General features: G+C 40.1%; 2 pseudogenes; one reads left to right on the forward strand and one right to left on the reverse strand.

Annotated features, from left to right (window-relative positions):
- The first annotated feature begins 1075 nt into the window (after positions 1–1075).
- LOC143624596 (L-type lectin-domain containing receptor kinase IX.1 pseudogene) lies at positions 1076–3375 on the forward strand (annotated as a pseudogene).
- Positions 3376–6436: 3061 nt separating this feature from the next.
- LOC143624659 (putative mitochondrial protein AtMg00860 pseudogene) lies at positions 6437–6829 on the reverse strand (annotated as a pseudogene).
- Between the last annotated feature and the right edge of the window lie 8680 nt (positions 6830–15509).

Raw genomic sequence — 15509 nt, forward strand, 5'->3', positions numbered from 1 at the left:
GTTTCTGTGCGACAAGAAACTTCTAGAATTCTGGTACATTTTGTTTCTTTTAGGGGGTGTTTGGGTTCCTTATTTTATATCCTTATAACTTTTCATTAAGTTAATAAGTTACAAAAGTGTAACTTATGGAACTTTTCCTCTCACAATATAAGCAATCTCAAATACCTTATTACTTTTCAAAAAGTTCATAAGTTATAAGTTGGTGAAAATAAGCAATCCCAAACACCCCCTTAATACACTTCACCTCTCGCTGAGTCACCACTGCAGCGCATGGGGTCAGCAACTAGTTTGGTTTAATTTGGTTGCTATGAGTGACTTTTTTCACCCTTACATTATGTTAAACTTCAAAAAAGAATCACTAAATAGCAACTACTTTTCTGTGTTAAATTGGTGTACATATATATATTTCTAAAAAAATTTAGACGTATTTATGATGTTTTGCGGTTTTGAAACCGGCCCGACCAGTGGGCCGGTAATATAATCAGCTAAATAGCAGGTCTGATTATGAAAACATTGATTATAATGCAACACTTTCTTGTAATTTACAAATACGCTTAGGTCAATTAAGTTCTAATTAATCTGCTAGATTCACAACAATTGATCAGTAATTAAATTTAAGTGGTTTTAAGGATATTTAAACCAGTGATACAACGTAGATTACTAGAGTACGTAGAGTGGGAGCCAAAAAGAACCCGGGAAATCCCTGGGCCGACCATGAACACCACCTCTCAAATTCGAGGTGTTTTTTTCATGGAAATCAGTGTGTACGACACACTTTCTCCCGATTAAATTTTGAGTGTTTTGTACTTGGGAAAAATGAAAGAAAGTGCGATGACACCATCATGTTTCGGGAAGGAAAAAAAACCCCATTAAAAAAGCTGATGTGAGATGCAAGAAAAATAGGGGAAATTAAATGGGATGACTCCCTTCCCTTCTTATAAGCGTTTATCATCGGAAATTAAAGTTTAATGGCTGATAAATCATAAAAGTGGTGACATGTCACAGTTTGTTAATTAAACGGAAACAGAACCTCGATCTAATTGATATTCCATATCATAGTTTAAAAGTTAAATTAAGTTGAGATTGCTTGTGCTGGTCCTACGGATCCATAAACTACATTAACTAGCTAGCTAAAATCCGTTGTGTCTTCTTCGCGTGCCGGCCACTTCATCAGGTTTCAATAGTCTGAGAAGACATTTTTAACTGCTTTAGAACTACTTACATTATTATAGGTATTTAGAAGGTTCATCAATTTTGCGTTTGTCTTGAATTTTACCTTTTGGAACCTTGTTCATAGACGGCTAATTATTTGATTCCTTTGTAACATTATACTTGCCAATTGCGGCCAAGATTACATAAATGACTAAACTCAACTTAATTATCTAGCAATTTGCAACATTAATGGAGTCATCCAGGACCCATTTCATTACTTCCGTTCTTCTTTTGATACCTATTGTAGATTCACTCTCATTCAATTTGACCAATATCGGTTCACAAAACCAGAACCGGGAGATTATTACTGAAGGTGACGGAGGGTACATCTCCAATGGTGGCATCCAGGTGACCCCAGATGTGATTAGTTCTAATCGAAGCGGGAGATCTGGACGAGCAACATTCACCAAACCATTCCATCTTTGGGACAACAGAACTCGTGAGCTAGCCAGCTTCAGTACCAGTTTCACATTTGTAATTGATTCAGACGGGGTTACGCCATATGGTGATGGCCTCACATTCTTTCTAGCTCAGAATAATTCTGTACTCACCAGGGGCCGAGCCATGGGGCTTCCAGTTAACTACACAACCAATACATTCAGGAGCCCATTTGTTGCGGTTGAGTTTGATACTTTTTGGAATGACTTTGATCCATATATTTCTCCAAATATAACAATCGGTGATCATGTTGGTATTGATATTAATTCTCTAGTTTCTGTAAGATATCAGAAATGGTTAAGCAATGTAACCGGTGGGGGCGTGTGTCAAGCTTGGATCGCGTATGATTCAGTGTCAAGAAATCTTAGTGTTTCTTACACCGGTTATCGAAATAATACGGTCGTGCGACAAGAAGGACTTGTTTACACGGTTGATCTCAGGAATGAGTTGCCTGAATGGGTTATCTTTGGGTTTTCTGCATCCACCGGAGCAAACTTCCAGAAACATAATGTGAGATCTTGGGCTTTCAATGGTTTGGATTTGCAACCGAACCCCAACCCTAACTCAGTGAATGCAAGAAAGAGCAACGTGAGATTAATAGTTGAAATTTCGGTTCCTGTTACCTTCTTGGTTGCGCTCGCATTTGTTTGGTGGATGAGGAAGAAGAAGTATAAGAAGAAGCAGAGCAAAGAAGACGGGCATGAAGATCTTACACTGGATGAAGAGATGAACTATGAATTCGAAATGGGCATTGGGGCTAAAAGATTCTCTTACGACGAATTAGCTCATTCAACTAGCGAGTTTGCAGAGAAAGAGAAGCTTGGAGAGGGAGGATTTGGTGGTGTTTACAAAGGTTTTTTGAAAGATTCAAGCACATATGTTGCGGTCAAAAGGGTGTCAAAGAGTTCAAAACAAGGGATTAAGGAATATGCATCAGAAGTTAGGATTATTAGTCGATTGAGACACAGAAACCTGGTGCAACTCATCGGTTGGTGCCACGAGAAACGAGAACTCCTTCTTGTTTACGAATATATGGAAAACGGAAGCTTAGATTCACATCTTTTCCAAGCGAAGAGCTTGTTGACTTGGGGCAAAAGGTACAAAATCGCCCAAGGTCTGGCTTCGGCTTTGATGTATCTACATGAAGAATGGGAGCAATGTGTTTTGCATAGAGATATCAAATCTAGTAATGTGATGCTAGATTCAAATTTCAATGCGAAGCTTGGCGATTTTGGGCTAGCTAAGCTCGTTGACCACGAGAAAGGTTGGCAGACAACGATGTTAGCCGGAACCATGGGGTACATGGCTCCTGAATGTGTAGTGACCGGGAAGGCAAGCAAGGAATCAGATGTTTATAGCTTTGGAGTTGTTGCCTTGGAAATAGCATGTGGACGGAAATGTATTGAGTTCAACGCCGAGGAAAATAAAATACAGTTACTAGAATGGGTTTGGGAGCTTTATGGGGCCGGAAACCTTTTAGATGCTGCCGACCCACGTCTAGAGTTCAACTTCGAGGAAGAAGAAATCAAGTGTTTGATGACAACTGGGCTATGGTGTGTACATCTTGACCCAAATTTTCGCCCATCAATGAGACAAGTGATTCAAGTATTAAACCTTGAAACTTCAATGCCTGTACTCCCTTCAAGGATGCCAAGGGCGTCTTACTTGACGCCTTCCATGTCTTCTTTATTTGATGTCACTTCAATCATCCATAACCAAGTATGAAAAAGGTCTAGAAGATATAAATTCATAAAAGCAAACAACGACAACAAAAAGCTTCTTCTTCTTCTTTCTTCTTTTTCTTTTTTTTTCTACTTATCCTTTCATATCACACTTGCAATCAGTATAGTTTTCAAAATATATTAGAGATTGTTGTTAAGTATATTAGCGTTAAGCCTATTATGGTCAGCTTGTTCGAGTTAGATTTTATATTCTGTATATGTATGCTTGTACATTGTATCAAACAATTCATCACAATAAAACATCTCCTTTTACCTTCACATGGTATATATAAGAGCTCTTGAAGTTTTATCTATGTCGGATATTAACTCTAAAGCCACATTTCATCGACATGGTCAATTTTCAGCCATCATATACTCGAAACATATTAGCTTTCTATATATTAACTGCACACTTGTCTACTTCAAGCATCACCACCCACATAAACAAAATCAGTTAATATTCAAAATTGATCCAACGCTTCATTGCCATCATGTGCCACTGCTATAGTTTTTCTAGTTCTCATTTCTTTTTAGTGTGTGTAACTAGAAAACCACTAAAGTTGTGTTTAGTGCATCATTTCGACATAAACTACCATTACCGCCAAAACCATAGTTCTTTTTAAGCTACTAGCTAGATATTCTCTCTTCATATTTAGAAGACTAATAGTTGATGTAACACCTCGTATATAAGTACACACGTATATATGAGTATTTGCGACATAAATCCTAAGCATTGGACGATCCTTTATGACATTGGAGAAGTCAAAGGACTGAAATTGGCAAAAGTGCAACACTTTTCGGAAAACTCAAAACAATTTCGCGGTTCTGCACCCATGGTTTTGACAATATTGGTCTTATGGTCATTAGATCACTGACATATTTTACATTTATTGTACTATTGTTATATGTTGCAACCAAAACTTTGTGACAAAACTGATAAGATCTAAAATTCAAGCATGCAACTTTTATTAAAAATGAGATAAGCAACCCGATTTAAGAGTGGCAATGTCTCCAATTACACAATACTTTGATAATGAAAAACTAGAATGAGGAATACAAAAGTAAGAAGCCTGTTTTTATTAACCCAAAACATGTAACTGTTGGCATAGGAACAACTCATCACTCTTTTATCCTCCTGTTAATAAAGGGCATAGTTACTGCTCCCCACTCTTCCAACTTACACTAACTCTTGACCAAGTGGATCCAACTTAAGCCCAAAAACAAAATTTAGCTTGCCCGTATTGGCAGTTGTGGCCTGTTTCCTTCTTCACGGGTATACTTTAATTGGGCTTTTATAATTACTTCCCTCTCGGTAAAACACCTTGTCCTCAAGGCGGAATGTGGGAAATTGATCTGTCAACAGATCATAGGATTCCTAGGTAGCTTCTTCAACCGGGCGATTATACCAAGATACCAGTAATTCCAGAACCAAATGATCAGCTTTGGAAATCCAACGATGACCTATAATAGAACTTGGTTGTAAGTCAGTTTTCGAGTCTTTAGTGATGGGTAATGGAGGTTGCTGGTCAGAAGAGAAAGATCCATGATGGGTTTAAGCATGGATACATGGAACACTGGGTGAATTTAGCAGTAGGTGGGAGCTCCAATTCATAAGCAACTGGACCCACTACACGTTTAATACAATATGGACCGAAAAAGCATGGGGAAAGTTTTTCATAGTGATGTTTGGCTAAACTTTTTTGACGGTAGGGTTGAATTTTTAGGGAAACAAAATCCCCAACTTGAAATATTAGATCTCGTCGTTTGTGGTTAGCTTGATTCTTCATCCGGTCTTGGGCCCTTTTGAGATTGTTTCTAAGAAGCTTTAACATGTCATCCCAGTCTACTAGCTGTTTCTCCAATTCTGCATTTTTTGTCTCTCCCATGGCATAAGGCAATAAGGAAGGAGGCTCCCTACCGTAAATAACAATGAAGGGAATGGTGCTTGTTTTTGTGTGATACCCCGTGTTGTACGAATATTCAGCCCATGGTAAATAAGTACTCCACTTTGTTGGTTGGTCACTAGCAAAACATCGTAAATAGGCTTCAAGACAATGGTTCAGCACTTCAGTCTGCCCATTCGTCTTAGGATGGCAACTTGTATTCAGTTGGAGCTTTGTTTGGCATAAGCGAAATAATTCTTGCCAAAACTAGTTGAGAAAAATCACAACTCTGTCAAATACGATGTATCGTGAGAATCCATGCAAGCGAAGCACTTCCTTACAAAAAATTATAGCCACCCCTTTGCAGTGAATGGATGTGAGAGGCAGAGAAAATGAGCATATTTGCTCAAACGATCAACCACCACTAATATAGTATCGTAATGACCCAAAGGAGGTAAGCCAACTATAAAGTCCATTGAGAGATCCTCCCAAATCTGATTGGGAATGGGAAAGGGCTGAAGTAGACCAACAGGAGATAGTGTTTGGTATTTCTATTGTTGATAGATTACACACTGCTGCATAAAAACTCGAACATCTTGTTTCAACTTAGGCCAAAAATACCTTACTGAAAGACACTTAAAAGTCTTTAAAAATCCCCCATGACCACCGGTTGGGGTGTCATGTGCCTCATGTAACAACTTCTTCTTGAGATCAGGTACTTCAAGTATCACTAAGCGTCCTTTATAAAATAGAAACTGAACGATGGAGAAGCCAGCAACTGATGATGGAACAACTTGTAATTTGTTGACAATATCACTCGTAATTGGGTCATTTTGGAGTCCGAGTTTGATGTTTGCCACCTTTACACAATAGGGCACCATCAGTGTTAATAACTCACTGAATGGGGTCGGCGTGATAAGGCATCTGCTCCTTTATATTCTTCCCTACTTTGTGAATAATAGAGAAGTCATAAGGCATAAGTTTTAATAGTAGATGTTGTTGCTCGGTAGTTGTAATCCTGCTCAAGTAAGAACTTCAAGGTGTAATGATTAGTACATATGAGAAAATGTCAGCCAAGCAGGTAATGCCTCCATTTGTGTATTGCCAATACTAAAGTCAGTAGCTCTCGGTCATAAGCTAATTTAAATCGATTAGAAGGGGAAAATCCCTTGCTAAAATAGGTCACGGGTGTTCTGCTTGAGACAATATCGCCCCCACACCATCAGAAGAAGCATCACACTCAACGACAAATGGTTGCGAGAAGTTGGGTAACATGAAAACAGGTGTGGACAGCAGTGCTTGTTTCAATTTATTAAAGGCGTTTAGGGCTTCTTCCGACCTCACAAACCCATCTTTCTTAGTCAACATTATGAGAGGTCGTGCTATCAAACCATAGTTTTGAACGAAACGTCTATAGTATCCCGTTAGACCAAGGAAACCTCTAACTTCATTGACTGCTGAAGGTATCTGCCAAGATTGCACTGCTGAAATCTTTTCTTCAACTTTAGCACCTTCCGAATTAACCACACGCCTGAGGAACACTACTTGTGGCTTCCCGAAACAACACTTCGACATCTTTGCAAAAAAAATGATTGTCGTATAGCAACTTTAGGGCCTGTTCCAAATGAGATCCGTGTTGCTCCATGGTATGGTTGTAAATCAGGGCATCATCAAAAAATACAGAGTATGAAACGACGTAAAAAGGGTCGAAATAAGTCGCTTATAATGGCTTGAAAAGTGGAAGGCGCATTTGTTATTCCAAATGAAATCACCTTAAACTCGTAGTGCCTTGAGTGAGTACGAAAAGATGTTTTTGCAACATCTTGAGCAGTTACTCTGATCTAGTAATACCCAGATTGTAAATCAAGCTTTGAAAATACCCGTGCACCATACCATTCATCCAGTAACTTGTCAATATTCGGAATGGGGCACTCGTCGGCTGCTTTTATCTTGTTAAGGGCTCGATAATCGACACCCATTCTCTAAATTTTTTCATTCTCTTTTACTAGTAATACTAGACTCGAAAACGGGCTAGTACTTGCTTGAATAAACCCAGCTGCCAAAAGTTCGTCGACTTGTTTCTCTATTTTGGCCTTTTGCGAATGGGGTATCGGTAGGGTTGGATATTTGGCGATGGTGCGTTGGGAATTAAGGGGATTGAGTGGGTCTGAGTTCTAACAGGTGGTAGGGTTTTGGGTTCATCAAACACAGTGGAGTATTGGCTGATAATAGGTTGTAGTGGAGTTGGAATTTGTGGTCTGCTTACTGGTTCGAAAGCCAAGTGTTGGAAGCTAGATGATTTCTCGGTCCTATTTCAGTACCTTTCAGCTTGTATTGCTTCCCATCAGTAGTAAAAATCATGAATAGTTCTTTCCAATTTTCTTGAACCATATTCAAGGTGGATAGCCACCAGATACCCAAAACTAAATCAAGCCCTCCAATTGAAAAAGGGTGGAAGTCTTAAATAATCTTCAAATCATCAATCTTTATAGAAAGACTTTCGCAAATATGGTGAGATCGGATTACAACTCCATTGCCAATTTGAACCCCGAAAGGTGGTATCGCTTGGGTCTCAAGATTAATCTCTTTCACTAGACAGCCTAAGATAAAATTATGGGTATAATCCCCATCAATTAAAATCAAAACCTCGGTAGAATTTAACATACCATGGACTTTCATTGTTGTAGATGCGATTTCCCAAGAATAGCATGTAAAGTTGTAAACTCATCCCTGTTGTCTCTTCTTGTGTCTCATCATTATTAGGAATTTCAGTTTCATGCTGCTCCCTCAATTCCTCATTGGCTTCAAACATTTTCAATGTACCCACTTTACATCTATGTCCGGGACTATATTTCTGCCCACATCTGTAGCACTCACCCCTTAATTAACGATTTTGTCTTTCGGTGCCTAAAATTATGAAGGGAGTTTTTTTTGTTGGTTAGAGGGTTGAGGGATGTGAGGGGTAATGGTTTTAGAATCAAGTGGCTTGGAATTTGATGCCCATGTATAACTTTTTCCGAGTCAATGCTGGTTGAATTTGGCTTCAAATTCCAAAGTGTAGGTCCCGTGGCGGGTGGATCTAACAATATTCTTGGATCAACCGAGCTTAGTGCTAGCGGAAATCACACTAAGCCACCTAAGTGGTCTCGAATCTTGAGATATTATTTCGGATAGAGAGAGAGAGAGACGAGAGAAAGAAAGTAAGAGAGTGTGTTATGTGAGAGAATTAACAAAAGGTTTTTTTATTGAGAATCAACTCTTTCTCTCATGGCATGCTTCTCTATTTATAGAGAAGCATGCATGAGAAACATGTCACATCGTATGCCCAATGGGCTTCTTTACATTATTACCCTTGAGCCTATACATGCAAAACAAACTACTAAAGCTGATGTGTTGTAAAACACACGTATTTTTCGCGCCTCTTATCTACATATTATATTATATTTTATGTGTTTTTACTTGATTTATATAGGTTTTACATAGTTTTAATAATCATGTAGGTTTTGGGTTACAAGGAAGAGAAACCGGGACTTTTCGAGGAGCTTACGAGCCTTTTACGCATACAAGTTCAAGACAAAGCTCAAAGCCCGACCCATATGCATCATGGAGGCCCAAATCTTACATTATATTATTATATAAAAAAAAATAAAAACCCTAGGAGGCTGGGAACAGTTCCGATCGGCAGGCAGCAAAGGGGAAGGAAAGGAAAAAAGTTTTTTCGGTTAGGGTTTGAAGCTTTTGGCGGCTAGGGAAGGAAGAAGACACAAGAACCAAGCCTCGGGATCATTCACCACTGTTTTTTTTACAGCCAAGAACAGCCCCGGAATCACCCATATCCTTACATCTTTTTCCTTGTTCATACACTTTGATTTACTTGTTCAATTGATTAGTAGTTTTGCAATTACTTGAGATATTGACTTGTTTATGATTTCTATTGATTGTTGGATGATTATTAAGATGTTTGAGATGAGTTTAATGATGTTTTTAATGAGTATTCATGGCTGTCCAATTATGATTCTCGGCTAAACTTGTTAGTTCTACCTAGGAATGATAATTATTATTAGTGTTTGATGAGTTTTATGGATTGTTTGATTGATAGACTTGAATTGTTATTGTAAAGTTTGATTTAGACATGAAATAGGTTGTGTTTAAGGGCTGGAAATTTTGGTGATTCATTGCATAAACCCTGTGTGTCGGTTGATTAGTTTTGTATTGATTGATCGGTGCATTGTTTGATTCTAGACTTTGTGTTTAGGGTTTGTTTGAGGTAGGTACCACCGTAGGGTTTTGTTGCATGATATATTGGATTAAGTACAGCGGTTAGGCACCTTCTTTGAGACCGAGAGGTGATAAGAAGTTAGGGTTGTCTCATTGCCTTTACATGCTAGAATAAGGATTGCGCGAAAGCGAGTTCGTTTCTTGTCAGGTTTAGGTGTTTTGTGCGACTAGTTGATCTATTTTGGTTTAAGTTGAATTGTTCCTCTATCCTTGGTTGTGCAGTATTCATTGCCATTAGGGTCGAGTGTTGGTGAGACCGAGAGGTGATCCATCATTAGAACACGTTAACAATTGTTTCCCGGTTTGGTCGTTTTAGGTTATTTTGAGTAGTTTAGATTTATTGAGTGAGACCGAGAGGTGATCCAGTGAGCCCGAGCGATCCTTAGTCATGTCATCTTTAGGGACCGGTGTCTAGATATCATTCAATCCATTAGCTTGTTAGGCCTACAATTTGATTCAGACCTAGGTAGACGTTTTTCTCCATCCGAAGTTAACACAGTTTGTCGTTAAGTTTTCTATTTTTGGTAAATTTTGTCAGTCAGTTAGGTTAGTTCAGTTAAGTAATTAAAAATCAAAAATCAATTAAATATTATTCTAAGGTAGGTCTTGTCTAGGGTTAGTAATCGTTAGCGTCCTACGTGTCCACGTGTTCGATACTCGGACTTCCTAGGTCTATACTACTTGCGATCGGTACACTTGCTGGTTGTGTGTGATTTTTGGATTTTTATTTTAAATTTAAAGCTTAGTTGTGAGGGTCATTATTATAGGATTATCCGACGCACATCAAAAACCCATAACAAAAATACATTCAATACAAAAAACTTAGATAAACAAAAAGGGTCTAACAATCTCCCTCTAGTCTTTAGTATTGAAAACCGTCGGTGTCGTAATCTAGCCAGCCGTCCTCGGGTAGTGGAAGTTCAACAACTCTTTTAACAAACTTGTTGAAGGCTTCAACTATCCGGTCTGTGTTCTGATGACCGATGTCCTCGACGGTTCCCAGGGGTGAGATGTAGAGCTTCTTAACATCTTCTATATGTAGCCCCATTAGCTCGTGCTCGTTAAATATACGAATCTTTTACTGATTTTTGTAACGTATGACGACCTCCCCTGTCGTGTTATCAAATTCCCAGCCAATGAATTCTCAGAGGATGTTAGGAGTATAGGGCTCACCATGGTAGATGACATGACAGTCCTTTGGTGCCCTGTATCTCCACATTGTTCGTGGCTCTCCGGTGGCTGGGTCTATCTCTTTTCGGTTCTTGTACTTGCGACCCTTATTCAGCTCAAAATATTTGTAGTCGACTCTCGATTGACGATGTAGATAATCTGGGATCCAACTTTCCAACGTACTCCCAACTGCACCATGGCCTAGAGCTTTTCGGAGATAATTAATGTCAAGCTCTGGTAACGACTTCAGCTCGTGGTGGTTGAGATAAATCAGATCGCCGCTATATCGTCTAATGGCCCAACACTCGTTCTCCTTATTATATTTTGCGCAGACGATCAGCGAATCATCGTGGTAAGGGTAGATGAGCTTGCGGGCACATACACAACTTGACACAATATGATTCTTTCTCTTCTTATTTGGTGGTTCCTGTGTCAAGTTGGCGGTTGGAATGGAGACGGGATCAGCGGCAGGAGTCTTTGAAGCTTGAACTTGAGCTAGAGGCGTATCTGGATTTGGCGAGTAGTTGATGTAGTCGTCTTCTACTGCCTCCTCCGTGTTAGCTGTAATGTATTGCTCCAAGTCCTCTCCAGCTTCAATAAACGCTTCCAACATACCTGCAAAATCACCTTCAGGAAATACGTCTTTGTACATGTCACTGATCTGTGTGTCGTGTTCCCTGACTTTGCCAGCTGAATCATGGGCAGCAGGGTCTTCATAATCATGTTGTGTGGGTGGAGGTGATTGAGTGTTAAGTCCACCTCCACCTCCTGCTGCCCCATCCCCTCCGTCTCCTCCATTTCCTCCATCATCATCGTCGTCATCATCATCATCATCATCATCATCAAATCTATCGTGCACATTCTCGTCCTCATCATCGTCTTCTTCATCTTCACCATCATAATCTTCTTCATCATTTCCACCCTCAGCTTGGCCACCCTGTTGTACTATAAAGCCAACAGTCGCCTCACCCTCAGATGCCACAACCCGAGCTCCTCGCATGGCCACACTTGGACTTGCGGTAGGTTGGGATCCACCAACCTGAGAAGTCTCACCAGACCTTCTCCAAGCTTTAAACACCGCATCAAGCCTATCCTCCAGATCATGAAAATCATCTTCATGAATACCCATAAGGTCTGAGGTAGCTTGATACTTGCTCACTAACTCCTCATTCGTCTTTAGTTGGAGCTCATTAAGACGATCATGCTCTATTACCTTTTCTTGAATCGCCTCCATCTCTGTTTGTAGTGTATCAAGGGAGGCTGATGATACGAGCTGATTCTCTAAATTTGTGACTCTGGAGTTTGTAGCTTCACTCTCAACATCCCACTTTCTCGTCGCATCCTTGATTTTCTTGTTAAGACTGTTTCTGCGAGCGCTTGCACTTGGTAAGTTTCTCTCCAATGTGGTCATTCTGTCTCCAAGCCTTGAATGATCTGCTCTCAAATTTGTGTTTTCAGAGGCTTCACGGTTCATTAACACTTGTAGATTCTGGATTCGGGTATGGAAAGTATTTGTCAACAATCTTTGATTTTTAGCAAGTGCATCGCTTGCCTCCTTCTACTCTTCCAATACCCTTATCCTCTCCCTCAGAGCGGCCTTCTCTTTCTCATCCTCAATCACCTTTTGTTTCATGTCTTTGATAAACTTGAGGAGCACTGGTTCTCGTTCCGCCCTTTTTGCTTTAGATTCCTCCAGTGCGACGATCCTATCAAGGATAGGATCGGCGTACACTGGAGGTGTCGAAGACTTCCCTCGGGCAATAGGTTTGGGTGAAATGATAGTGGATTGTGGTGTGATGGACATTGTAGGTTTTGAGATTGTTTGCAAGGGTAGGGTAATGGATTGGTGAAGTTGTAGAGGTGGGTGGTGTTGGTTGTTTGGCAGGTGGTGTTGTGGATTGGGTTGGTGAAGTTATAATGGTTTGGCTCCATAAGCTGGCGTTTGGATTGGTGAGTTGAAGATAGAGGATGTGAAGATTGAGGTAGGTTGTGTAGGTGGTGTGGTTATTTGGGAAGGTTCGGGTTCTGTTTGGGTTGATTGTTTGACTGGATTTGTGAATTGGTCTTGAGGTGGTGAGGGTGGTATTTGGGTAGGAAGGTCGATATTGGTTGGTCTATTGGAGTGGGTTTGGGTGAGGATTCGGTTGAGTCGTGGAGTAAGGTTTTGGTTTTCTTGGATTTTGCTTTCTTTCTGGTCTTTGGCTTCTTGTAGGTAGGGATCTGAATTTTGGTTACATCTAAGTCCTTGAGGGCTTCGGCTAGGGCTTCTTTGGTGATTCTGGGTTGGTCAGAGGGTTTATCTTGAGAGGGAATCTTGACAATGAGCTTGGATGACTTTTGGGTGTCCCTAAGTTTCCTCAGACACTTCAAGGGCGGCTGGTCTTCCTCTTCCTCCACCAACTCAACATCCTTGCCCTTCTCAGTGTCCTTCCTTTTTAAATCATGCTTGGCTTTCGTGAGGTCTCCTCAGAAGGCTCATCAGACGAATCTTGTTCTGCCTCAACCTCTGGCTCATCATCCTTTTCACTCTCAACAGATTGATCACCCGCAGCTTCAGTTTCTTCAAACAAACCGAACTTAGGACCCGGCCTTGGTCCAACATACTGGTGTCCCTTCCCTTTTGTGCTCAGCAACACACCGAAAATTGAAGTCTTGATCTCATTCACATGATAGGGCTCGGGAAGTGACTTCTTGTCCTTAGCTTTCTTTGACCCCGGCCTTGGAACATCTGGAATTAAATCATCAAGAAGCATCTATATGAATCTCGGGTCCATAAGCCATGTGGCCTCACTCATGATATTTCCCAGCATACACAAGAATATCCTCCGAGAGTAGTTGAACTTCTCTGGTGTAGTCAGTGCAAACATTATACGAACCCAGTCAACCCTCATGCTATCGAATCCACCACGAATATCCGCAAAGCAATGAGTCATGACGTGGAAAAGAAACCTCCAATATGGTGGGAGATGTTTCTTCTCCAAACTCCTCCATTCAGTGTCGTATCCCATCTAAGCTCCAACTTCTTTTTGTCACCCTTCTCATATGCATAATCAGGCTCATCAGTTATCTTCAACACCCGTCTAATGTCTGCTTCAGTAATTGTTAATTCCTTCCCGGCAACCTTAGTAGTGAAGGATAGAAAATCATCAGCTATATGTGCAAAAGCCCAGAAATCCAAGACCCACTTGTAATAGATAGCTGGGTTGGCTGTGATAACATGTGCAAGGGGTGATTGCTTAAGCCCCTTGACCATTGATGTGAATACTTTATCTGCCTTTGCCTTTGATAACTCGAGAGCACAAAACAAATTCTGACCCTAAAATTAGACCATAAGATTATGATCATCATTTGAATAAAACAAAACAAAATAAGTTATACACATAAGCCTTAAGCATTTACATATTACTTAATTTAATTAATAAGTTAAAGAGTTAATTTTAGTCAATTTATAAGTTACTAAGTCCAATATGTACAACGATTAAGTCCAAAACAGTCCAAGTGTCCAAACAGTCTATTTGTCCAAAACAGTCCAGTAGCTATCAATCTCAACTTCTGAAAATTTTGCTAAGTTTTGGTTTTTCGCATGAAACCTATTTCACTTCGCATGGGACGCGAAGCGAAACCAAGATCCATTTCGCTTCGCATAACCAGGCGAAGCGAAACAAAGACCCATTTCGCTTCGCATGGTCATGCGAAGCGAAACAAAGACCCATTTCGCTTCGCATGACCAGGCGAAGCGAAACTGAGATCCATTTCGCTTCGCATGTCCAGGCGAAGCGAAACCAAGATGCATTTCGCTTCGCATGACCAGGCGAAGCGAAACAAAGATGCATTTCGTTTCACATGACCAAGCGAAGCGAAGCTCCATTTCATGCGAACAAGTTCCTTAGTCCCAATTTTAAATCCTTTTTCTTTCCTCATGGTAGTCAAGACCCGAATTTGGTTTTTGGAGAGTTTGAAGGTAACCCCTTTAGATTTACAAGGTCAATTGAACCCTTGAACACATGAACAAACCCTAAAACTACAAACTGTACACAAACTGTCACACCCCGTTAAGCGATTTGCGGAAGCGTAAAACAGAAATGCAACAGATACAACTGGTATCAAATACATTGTTCATAAAGTAACATTACTAACTAATTTACAATATATTACATCGTTCTAATCTCTTTTACAAACTAGGTGATACAATCAAACCGGTTCTTCAATTACTTTACTTCTAACTCAAATGCCCATGACATCAATCATCAGTCAGACACGTAACGCACAGGAAATTACTTCTCATATCTGATTACCTGAAAAGCATGTTAAAACAGGTCAACTACGAATAGTTGGTGAGTTTCATAAGTTTAACGAAATCAGTTATGCGTACCACACAGTCATAGTTTGTATGTACGCGCGTATGTAAAAATATGTATTTACGTTTGTATAAATATGTACAACCATATCCTTGTGTGTGCATATGCACACATGTAAGTTTATAATATGAATTCGAAATTTCGGTAAAATCGTGATTGTTTGTTCGTACTACTTGTTTCCAATTTCCGTGTTTAACCAACCACTGTGGACCCCCTTCCTCCCACAACGGTTCCACATAAACTCAACCACTGTGGCCTCCCTTCCGCCCACAACGGTTCCGCGTTAACATCAACCACTGTGGGCCCCCTTCCACCCACAATGATTCCACGTAAACTCAAACATTATATAGTGTACACGCAAATAATTAGTATATTCTACACATAGTATTTCCTACGGCTAATCACATAGCATGTATTAGACACATATACACATATAGTATTTATCACGT

Source organism: Bidens hawaiensis, unplaced genomic scaffold, assembly GCF_021521415.1.
Source record: "Bidens hawaiensis isolate Kalapana, Puna unplaced genomic scaffold, B.hawaiensis_p1.1 tig00003902_1, whole genome shotgun sequence".
Taxonomy (NCBI): domain Eukaryota; kingdom Viridiplantae; phylum Streptophyta; class Magnoliopsida; order Asterales; family Asteraceae; genus Bidens; species Bidens hawaiensis.